Source organism: Erinaceus europaeus, chromosome 1, assembly GCF_950295315.1.
Source record: "Erinaceus europaeus chromosome 1, mEriEur2.1, whole genome shotgun sequence".
In the NCBI taxonomy this organism is placed as follows: domain Eukaryota; kingdom Metazoa; phylum Chordata; class Mammalia; order Eulipotyphla; family Erinaceidae; genus Erinaceus; species Erinaceus europaeus.
The window spans coordinates 95,539,732-95,550,657 of record NC_080162.1 but is presented as its reverse complement, the minus strand read 5'-3'; the positions used below and the strand labels follow the sequence as shown (position 1 = coordinate 95,550,657).

The following is a 10,926-nucleotide window of genomic DNA, read 5'->3' as shown; positions in this document are numbered from 1 at the left end:
CATCTAAATATAAGCATTTCCTGTAGTGGTTATAACAAGTTACCACAAACTTTGTGATTTAGCATTATAGACCTTTATTCTCTTACATTCTGGTAATTGGAATTCTGAAATCAAGGTATCACCAAGCCTGGATAGCTCAAGAAAAATATATGTCCCTTGCCTCTCACAGTGTATTGATGACTGCTAGACTCCTTGGTTTATAGCCACACCACTTTGTTCTTCAAAATCAGTAGCTCATAGGAGGAGTGACTTTTTCCCATAGCAAGGGTTAGCCTTGGGATGTTAAATGTACAGTGCTGGGAACAGAACCCTCCTCCCATCCTCTGATGAAGCTGCAAACACCTCAGCTAGATGGGGGGGGGGTGTTCACCAAGTGATAAAGAAAGCAAACTTGGCTCTAGCTCCTTCTGTATCCCTACATTTCTAGCCTCTAATGTGAGCTGGTCTTTAGCTAAGAATGGGAGACAGAAAAAAAAAGTAGCCTTGAGGGACTTATGCCTGGTCAGTGTAGAACCAGAAGTCATGTTAACAGTAATTGTGTAGAGTATGAGCTATGTGTGAGGGGAAACAAGGAGTCGGGAGTATCAAAAAAAAAAAAAAAAAGAAAGAAAAGAAAAGAAAAAAAGTGGGAGATTGAGCTAAGCCTTAGGAAGATCAGACAATTTTCTTGGCTCAGGGAAGATACTGGAACAGGCATTGAAAAAATAAAACTTGTGCCTGCTGAGATCCAAGGAGAGACTTTTGACCTGGTGGGTTCAAGGGTGAAGCCTGAGCTTCAGGTGGACTTTTGTCATTCTGTTATCTCTAGTCTCTTCCAGTTGTCCAGCCTGCCTTGCTATAACAATTACCTTCAATGTCTCCTAACAGCAATTTCTTGGATTCTGGTGCCGACTGAAGTCATGCAGAGAATTCTAGAAAAAGACAGATTCAGGACTGCAACCCTTCAGCTATAGGTATTAACTAAGTTCAATGGAGCTGGGGACCTGGCAGTAATTTTTAAAAACACAATACATGTCTTATTAGTGATTTAGTAACACTTTACAAGATTATAGGAATATATAGCTTTTCACCACCAAAGTTTTGTACCATGCCCCCCAATGGCAAATATTTTAATACAAAATTTTAGAGACAGGCTATTTTCTTTCTCTTTCCTTCTCTTGTATCTACTGTTGTTTCTCCTTCTCCTTTCCCCCCTTCTCCTCCTTTTACTTTCTCTTTTTCCATGTTTATATTTTATCAATTTTCTGTGTTCCATATATGATTGATAGCAACTGCTGGCTGTCTTTACCTCCTTAGTTACTTCACTAAGCAGGTCAGTTTCCTCCAGTTCCATCCAAAGGACAAAATATTGTTATTATTATATTTATTTATTTATTTTTACTCAGCTCTGGTTTATGGTGGTGTGGAGGATTGATCCTGGGACTTTGGAGCCTCAAGCAGGAGAGTCTCATTGCATAACCATTATGCTATCTACCCCTGCCCAAATATTATGATTTTAGTTTCAAAGCAGTAATCCATTGAGTATATATCCCATAATTTCTTTATCCTGTCATTTGTTGTTGAGATTTTAGATTGCTTCCACTCCTTGGGTTTGAGAATAAAGTAGCTATGAACATAGGGGCACATATGTCTCTTTGAATTAGTGTTTTTATGTCCTTTGGATATGCCTAGTAGTGTTATTGCTGAATCATAAGGTATTTCCATCTTTGTTTAGGGATTCTCCATATTTTTCTTTTTTTAACAGGTGTTATACAAGTTTGCGTTCCCATCAACTATGCAACAGTTCATTTTCCTCCATATTTTCTGGAGTTAGTAATCTAAATCTCTTCTGGAGAACTGAGTGTAGGTAGGACAGGGAATTAGAATCTCTGATGTTGCAGAGGGAAGCAGACAATCTCTTTGCATGTCTTATCCTACTAGGTAGAAGACAATATCCCACAGTCCATTCCTTCCACCTTGTAATCCTAGGCCCTTTATGCAGAGTTTTTGTTTTCATGCTCTGTTTTTCAAGATAAAGCTTCTGTGGAAGTGAGTGCTTATAATTTTAGGGAGTAACAAAGACTAAGCACAAACTTCCTTTCTTCCTCTTAGAACCTGAGCTTGTGCAAGAAGGTAGGGATTCTGCAGGATCACTGAGCTTGTTGAGAGGGAAGCACCCATGAGAGCTTTAGAAGAAAGACATCATAAGATATTAAATTTCATCACATCCAAGAAAGGTGGGTCCTACAATGAGGTCAGCCTAGAATGTTCCTAACTATGACTACAGAATGCGAGCTCAGACCTATAGGGGTACAGAGGTTACATAGGCTCCTGTGCTAAATATCAAATTGACAGGGTTTACAGTTAACAATATTTATTACTTTTCCCATATTTGGAAGCTACTTTCATCCCTGATACAGCTTTCTAGTTCTATTTCCAACTCTGACACCATCTCTCTAGACAACACCTTTAGCCCACCTGCATGTTAGCTCTCAGACTCAGGCAAAAATCAGTAAAGTCACAGGCCTCTTGGAATATACCTAAAATATACCTACTAGCCTTTTCCAAAATGGAGACCCCAAATCTCATCTGCTATAGTCTTGTCTTTAGATTCCTGATTATTATTAAACAATTTGTTCTGCTTTACATCTTCATGCCTTTTCAGCCACCAAGCTGAGGATGTTACCATGAAGCCAACCAGACTTCCCTGAACAGATGACCTCATCATTAGGGAAAGACAGAAACAGGCTAAGAGTATGGATCAACCTGATAACACCTATGTCCAGTGGAGAAGCAATTACAGAAGCCAGACCTCCTACCTTCTGCATCCCATAATGATCCTGGGTCCATACTCTCAGAGGGTTAAAGAATAGGAAATCTTCCAATGGAAAGGATGGGATATGGAACTCTGATGGTGGGAATTGTATGGAATAGTATCCCTCTTATCCTATGGACTTGTCGACCATTGTTAAATCAATAAAAAATTTCATCACTTTCAACTTTCCATGACTATATAGATATCTGTAACCTGGAGTATAGGCCGCTTGAGAGACCATATGAAGACATGTAGACAGAGAACTGTGTATGGATATGCACATTGGGGAACCACTGACTTCTCAACTAGAAGGAAAAAAGCTGTGCTAGGTGACACACATAGTGGAGAAGAGACTTGGTGACAAGGAGGTTTCCATCTAGTGTTAAGCCAAAGAAATATAAAACCCACCCACAAAATATCATCTCAACTATGTAAACCACAATAAAAATAGACCATGATTTTTGAGAATTTTTAAGCATTGGAGTCCTTAAAGCTTTAGGTCATAATATTGCATATGAATTATTTTTCTTTTTCATTTTTTAGCATTTCCTAGATGTAGGAAATTGTTTTATTTTAATTTAATTTTGTTTTAATTGTTTTGTTTAAATTGCACATTGTTTTAGTACTCAACAAACATATCTGGGCCCTGGAGAAATAGTATAGAGGAGGGGTTGGGTGGGGCTCACCTTTTTGAAGATACATGTTACAATGCACAAGAATCTGGGTTCTGGCCACTGGTCCCCACCTGTAGGGGGAAAGCTTTGCAAATGGTGAAGCAGTGCTGCAGGTGTCTCTCTCTCTCTACCTCTCTATCTCCCCTGATCCTATTCAGTTCTGGCTGTCTCTATCCAATAGTAAAAAATAAAGATAAAAAATAAAACAATAGTAAAGAGATAGTATACCAGATTTTGAAATCTGAGACCCCAGAGTTGTAGGTCAAATCTCTGGAACTACCATGTGCCAGAACTTAGCAGAGCTTCTCTCTCTCTCTCTCTCTCTCTCTCTCTCTCTCTCTCATGAGGGAAGTATTTTAAAAAAGAAATCTGAACAAAAACATTGCCTTCCCCCATAGAGGTACGGTTTCTATATCCAGCAAATAAAAATTATGGTGCTTGTTTATAGCTGAATTCTTAAAAAAAGGGCAAATTTTTAGTATTAACATATTCCAAATATTATATGGACTATACTGGAACAGAAAGTCATTCATTGCTTACCAGAAATCCAGTCTAACTAGAAACCCTTTACATTTACCTGGAGAAGGTGACTAGATATGGTCTGGGTGGAGGATATTCCAGCAAAAATGGCTGAACTTGCTCAGGGCACCAGGACAAGAGACACTGACTCAGAGGGCAGTAGCCTTGAATCATCAGCACTTGTCACCAATCCTCAGATCAACAGTCTTCTTGTTTCTTAGACTTCATCTGCTTTAGTTTTGGTTTTTTGGGTTTTTTTTTTTCCTCCAGAGATATTGCTGGGGCTTGGTGCCCGCACTATGAATCCACTGCTCCTGGATGTCATGTTTTTCCATCTTATTCGTTAGGACAGCGAGAAATTGAAAGGGGAGAGTGAGATAGAGAGGGAGAAAGACAGATACCTGCAAACCTGCTTCACTTCTGTGATGCCAGACCCCTACAGGTGGGGACTGGGGGCTCGAACTTGGATCCTCAGCCAGGTCCTTGTGCTTGGTACTATGTCTGTTTAACCAGGCACACCACTGCCTAACACCCACTTCTTCAGTTTATACAGCTGCAATTTGTTAAAATGCTCAGTGGACATATTCTTAATCAGAGTTGTGTATCTGTATCTCTGATGGATTCCCCAGCAAATATCAGCAGCTTAATATACTGTCTTTAAGAGAGGCACTATGCTTAGTTCCATTTTGTGGTTAAGAACTCTGATGTCAGGTGAGAAAGGCAGTAACTTGCTCTAGGCCACAAGGACCTCACTATCCTGCCTTCCAGGCACAGGGAAACATTTCAGTATATTGCAATCCATTACTTCATGATTTGATTACTTCATGCTCCAAAGCAACCTTGTAAGGTAACCATTGAGTAGGGAAAGATAAGATCCCTCCCCTTCCCAGCATGATTCCATGAGTTTTTACCTTTCTGTCCTTGACCTTGATCTTCCCTTCACCAGGCTCTTTTTTTCTTTCTGTTTCTCCTCCATCCCCCAACTATAATGAAAGCTTCTGGAATCTGGGAGGTATGCTAGAGTCGCCTCACTTTCTTTTCAGCTTAGGCACCTCTCCAGATTCAAAGGAGGTCTCCAAACTTTACATCAGCCTCAACCTGACGCTGTTGACTGGCTACGGAAGAAGGGCAAACGCTAGAAGAAGAAGACTGGAGCTCTCTACCCTCAGTATTCATACCTGGAAGATAGGAAAATCAATTCAGATAGTCTGAATTGTTGTGTTTCCACTGCTTCTCAGTGAAAAGACCTTCTCCACTGTGATTAGGACATTGCCTGGTAGTTTTCAGGTGGGTTATACAAAAATTATTATTCAAAAACACATTTTCTCCATGATCCAGACCTCTAAGTGCTGATTAAGCATTCAAATTAAAACAAGTAAAAAGGTTTGTTATTTTGTTGAATTTTTATCTTGAGTTCTTGCCAATTTTACCTTGTTTGCAAAGAACCAAGATCAAGATCATTAAGGACAAATCCCTATATATATTCAGTTGGAGCTAGCTCTTGATAAGACCCTTAAACTGAAAAAAACTTTTTTGAGAAATTACCCCTCATTTTTCCTTATTTCTTTCAACCCTTTCAAGGGTTTTCACCAAATCCTGAAACTTTCTTGGAAATCCAGAAAATTAAGTGAAACAAGAACACTGTAGAAACCTAAGAATATATTAAATGGTCTGGCACAAATTAACGAAAACCTCTTTGCTTGTAAAATAAAAAAATACTCAGCTCTTTCAAACAAGGAAAGCTCTGTGGAAGAAGCATGCATTTTCCATTTGACTTCAACACCTCTTAATGTAGTGAGCCATGAGTGAGCTACACATGCACACATGCCCTTTACATATGTGGGCTGTGGGAGAAAAGAGGTCCAGCAGAGTGTTCTCAAGAATGCTGAGAAGGGGTTGGGCGATAGCGCAGTGGTTAAGCACATGTGGCGCAAAACGCAAGGACTGGTGTAAGGATCCCAGTTCAAGTCCCTGGCTCCCCACCTGCAGGGTAGTTGCTTCACAGGCAGTGAAGCAGGTCTGCAGGTGTCTGTCTTTCTCTCCTCCTCTCTGTCTTCCCTTCCTCTCTCCATTTCTCTTTGTCCTATTCAACAACAATGACAACAATAACAACTACAATAAGTTTTTTAAAAAGGACAACAAAAGGGAAAATAAATAAATATAAATAAGAATGCTGAGAGATAGAGATCTCTCCCAATGACAGATGGAACCTGAGAGGTCCAGTGATTTCCAGAGTCACTCAATAAATAAGTCATGATGATGGACCTGACTCTAGGCCCTGAGTTTTTGACCACATGACCTGTCTCCTGGCTGGGCCAATACCTCTAAAACTTACTGAAAGATGGTTACTTCAAAAGTCAGATGGGACAACACGAATCCATGGTTGGATTCTGGGAACTAAGGACAGGACCTGCCTTTTGGGTTAATCTTTAATGCTCTGGGGAAATCTTGAAGCACACCAATCACCCACACAACCTTTTTTTTTTTTTTTTGGTACACCCCCTCCAACCCTATCTGCCCCTCTCAGGACCAAGATAATATCTTTTCCAGTTTCAGCATGAGAGAGAATGCAGAGACCACAGTATTCTACAAACAAGCTGTGGAATGCTCATCATCAGCAGAATGACTTGGGGCAAGTGATTTGACCTCCAGGACTTATTTGCAAAGTGAACACATTACCACTCCCAGGACTATTGTAAAGATCATTTCCCCATCGATGGTGCTGAAAAACCTCCTTGAGTTCCACTGAAATTTCCATTTTCTATTTCCTCCCAGACTCAGAATGTTCCAGAATAATCAAAAGCTTGACTAAACGGAAAAAGAAGCATGTGAAGAAAGCTTGACGTGGAGAGGAGACTCTTCGCATCCTTTTCTTGAATGGGCCACTAATAGAACAATCCCTTTGGTGAAGCCATATTCAGGGATCTTTCATTTCTTCTGGGGGCCAAGAGGCAGTCTAAGTCAGGACATAGAAATACACACGTCTGTAAATTAGAGATCAGGTCTAACTGTATGACTGTGACTGTTTAACTATATATATATATATATATATATCTCAGGTGCTCCAATATTGGGTTCAGCCAGAAAATAGTGCGGTATTATATCTGGGAGGCTCTGATTGTCTGGGCGGCTGCCTAATATTCCAGAGATGGGGCTAGTTTTTGTATCTTGTTCTGCAAATATTTACTAATTGGCCATGTGGAGTCAAAGACACACATCTGTTTGTCCGGAATATTCATTATCACTTCTAGTCCCGTGTTGTTTTGGGTAGGTTGTTTTCTAAAGAAAACCACTCCTTGGTCTCGCTTTCCATCAGAATTCCACTTTGATGTAACATCTGTGGTCTTGGTAATTCCAGTTTTCCCTGTAACTTTGTCAACGTGCTGTGAAAGGTACAGGTGGAGTGTCGTGTATATGATACTAATTGTGAACCCGTGGGCCTGGATGATGTAACAGCTTGCCAGCATCTGCAGATGCTGCCACTTGATGGCAGGTGAGGAAAATTGACCTCCAAGATGTGAGCTGGGAAGTCACTGGAATGACTTGAATGTGTCACGATAACTAGGCCTGTGTTCATGCATTGAGAATTGTGTACAAGCCGTACTGTTGTTCAAACATCAATAAAAATGTTATCAGGAAGTTTCTGGAAAAAATAAAAAAAGAAGAAGCTCTTGAATAAACTGATTTTCTGGTTTCACCCAGAAATGGTGGTGTACCCAGTCCAGATGACAGACTCTTAGAGTTCTAGGAGGAATGGTAAAGGAGTTTGTTTTTGTTTTTGTTTTTGTTTTTGTATTTTTGTTCTCTGGCCCTGGCCAAAATAAAATGCCTATGCCAGGCATCCTGTGCCCGGTGTTCCTGCCTCTGACCTGGCTTCCTGCCCACTGTGCAGCCCTCTGCCAAAGACTGAAATCATGGCCACCTCTTCTTCCAAGGAGCGCTCTGTGACTGTGCCAGGAGTTGGGCATTAGCTCTCTTTCACTTATTTGGAGAAGATGAATTATGCAGGGGGGGTCATGTTAACAATCATTTAGAAATCATTTCTGGAAACAGATAACTCTTTAGCAGCAGGCATTGGAGATGACACAAATGACTCTGAGGGTGAGACTCTTGGATACTCTAAGCAGACCTGCCAAGGGGAGGTCATCATGCAATGATGTTCTGGGGGACATATTTACAGACTCACCTTTGGAAGATGCTGTGGTGAGCATGCTGGAGCTCCAGCCAGGATGGCCACTGCTCTGCCAGGGCATGATGTACCCTCATTTATGTTGGGATGGTGCTCAGGGGTGGATTGATGGAAGGAAATGAAGCAGGATCCAGAATGCCTACCAGCACAAATGGTATCTCATCACACAAGGGACCCAGTGTCAGAGACTGAGTGGCTGGCCCTGCACACTTCAAAAGTCTAACTGTTTAACCCGTGGCTGTCTGGGTCTTGGCCTCCTGTGGCTAGTTGCCATATACTTTGTGTTTTTCCATCTTCATGATGAAAGTCACGGTTACAGGCATCCACAGTTGTTCAGACATCCATGCACTGCTTACTGCTCTTCAGGCACTTTATGGGGGCACCGGCATAGGAGATATTAATGAGTAAAGAAGACCCCCTGGGAAGTTTCTCTTGCAAACTGAATAGAGGCCTTTACTGTTACCAACATGCAATGAGTTTTAAAGTTTGACGGGCCCTTTGAGACCATCTAGTCAGAGACTAACTCTTTTGCCTTCAATCTACTAAATAGCACTACATTATATGTCTGTAGTAGTTTTCTATGGCAGCCATAACACAAAATCAGACTTGATGGTTTAACAACAGAAGTGTATTTTTCACTATTCTGGGAGTTATAAGTCTAAGAACAGCATGTCAACAGGTCTGTCTGCTCTGAAGCCTGTCTCTTTGCCTTGCCTTCTCACTGAATCATTAGATCCCTAGTGTCTCCGTGGTTCTCCAAATTTCTTCTTTATATGGGATCCCAGTCAGGTTGGACTAGGGTTTTACTTTATCTTAAGGACATCATTTTATTTTAATCATACCTTTAAAGGTTCTATCTCAGACCTGTGAAATTTGAGGGCCATAATGTAAAATGTCAAAACTCAGTACATAAGATAACTGAGCAATATGTTTTATAAAAAGCAAAACTCACCATGTGAAACAATTTGACATTTCTCATCCATTTCTTTAAAAATGCTTTTTATGACCCACCAAAAAGATTTCACAACCCACTAATGGCTGTAACCCACAGTTTCTCAAACTGTGATCAAGGCCAAACATTTAAGGATCTATTTCAACACTGATCCAAGAGGACAAGCAAACACTGATCAGGGCCAAAGTCTTTATCTTAATGATAGAGGAGCTGATCCCATGGGTGTGAGCATGCCTGACCAGGGAAGGTTGGTTATGTTGATGATCCAGGGCTGAGAAAGGAGGGATTTGGGTTTCTTCAAGAAAAGTGAGTGACAAAGAAGGGTCAGAATAGAGGGCAACTGGAAACTGTGTCTGAGATAAGTGTAAGGGTAAAAATCAGGGAACCAAATCTGTTCCCATGTAAAGATCAACTGAAAGGCAGAGAGGAGAAAGGAGTCCCAAAGAGATCAGACTCAGTGCAGATGTAGGGACAGATCGATAAGTCAGGGTCTGTGCCCTCAGAGGATCCTTAAGGTCAAAGTGTGTCTTTATAGGAGCTGTCAGAGGGCACGGGGTCAGTTCCTGTATGTTCTGCTATAGCAGAGCAAGTTTTATCCTAGAAGTCACTTCATTAGTTTTCTGCTAAAAAAAAAAAAAAAAGCTAGTCTCTCTGTGAGAGACTAGTGTGACAGGATAGATTATAAATGAACTTTGCTCTGACACTCCACACCAAAATGCTTCAGAAAAGTCAAGGAGATGTTTTAGCTTCTGAAAAATCAACAATGGGTGTCAAACTGCATAGAAAGCTACTCCTAAAATGCTACTCCTATTCTCTTTGTACTTTGTCCATTGCTATCCTAAAAACACAGATATAATGCAGTCAATCATTTACATAAACATTTTGTTATTTCTTGATATATACACATTCATTTGGAACGGAGTAAACATTCCATGGCACGGTATTTTGGATCCAGAGCCCTTCTACAATATCCTTCTACAATCTAAATCTTTTAAGCTTTTTTAACGGGTCACTACCAGCCCTCACAACTACCATGTATATGCTTGCCTAATTCAACTATAATGATAGCAATAACATGGCACCCTGTTTTTTATCAGTAAAAAATGTGCAACAGATGCATAATATCAATACCATACATAAAAAGTTTAGGATGTTTTAATAACAAAAATAACTGCAAAATAAAGCAGGCATAAAAAGGGTGGGGGGAGGGGGCCAGGTGGTAGCGTAGGAATGCAGCCGGTTAAGTGCACATGGCGCGAAGTGCAAGCAAGGAATGGCTCAAGGATCCCAGTTCCAGCCCCATCTCCCCACCTGCAGGAGGGGTCGTTTCACAAGCGGTGAAGCAGGTTTGCGGTGCCTATCATTCTCTCCCCCTCTTTGTCTTCCCTCCTCTCTTGCTTTCTGTCTTATACAACAGTAGCAACAACAATAACACAATAAAAATAACAACAACAATGATAAACAAGGGCAACAAAAAGGAAAAAATAGCCTCCAGGAGCAGTGGATTCATAGTGCAAGCACCTAGCCCCAGCATTAACCCTGGAGGCAAAAAAAAAAAGGTGGGGAGATAGCATAATGATTATGCAACAGATTCTTGTGCCTGAAGCTCCCAAGTCCAGGTTCAATTCCCCATAAGCCAAAACTGAGCCGTACTATGGGGGGAAAAACACACGAAAAGAGTAAAAGAAAGAAAGAATATCTCTACAATGAAAACAAGAAATATAAAACCTGCCAACATGCTTCAGAAAAAAAAAGATGTGGGGTTTGGCTTGCTAGGTAGTATGCACACATTTGCTGT

The 10,926-nt window shown here is 40.8% G+C and overlaps 1 long non-coding RNA gene across 1 annotated transcript in view; it reads right to left on the bottom strand.

Annotated features, from left to right (window-relative positions):
• Positions 1–6,414: 6,414 nt before the first annotated feature.
• Positions 6,415–10,926, bottom strand: part of LOC132538606 (uncharacterized) — a 484,521-nt gene continuing 480,009 nt past the window's right edge. Inside the window, exons 3-4 of the long non-coding RNA XR_009549952.1 lie at positions 8,174–8,315; positions 6,415–6,943 (exon numbers count right to left, since the gene is read on the bottom strand). This is a non-coding gene — a long non-coding RNA (uncharacterized LOC132538606). The remainder of the gene's footprint in view (positions 6,944–8,173; positions 8,316–10,926) is intronic.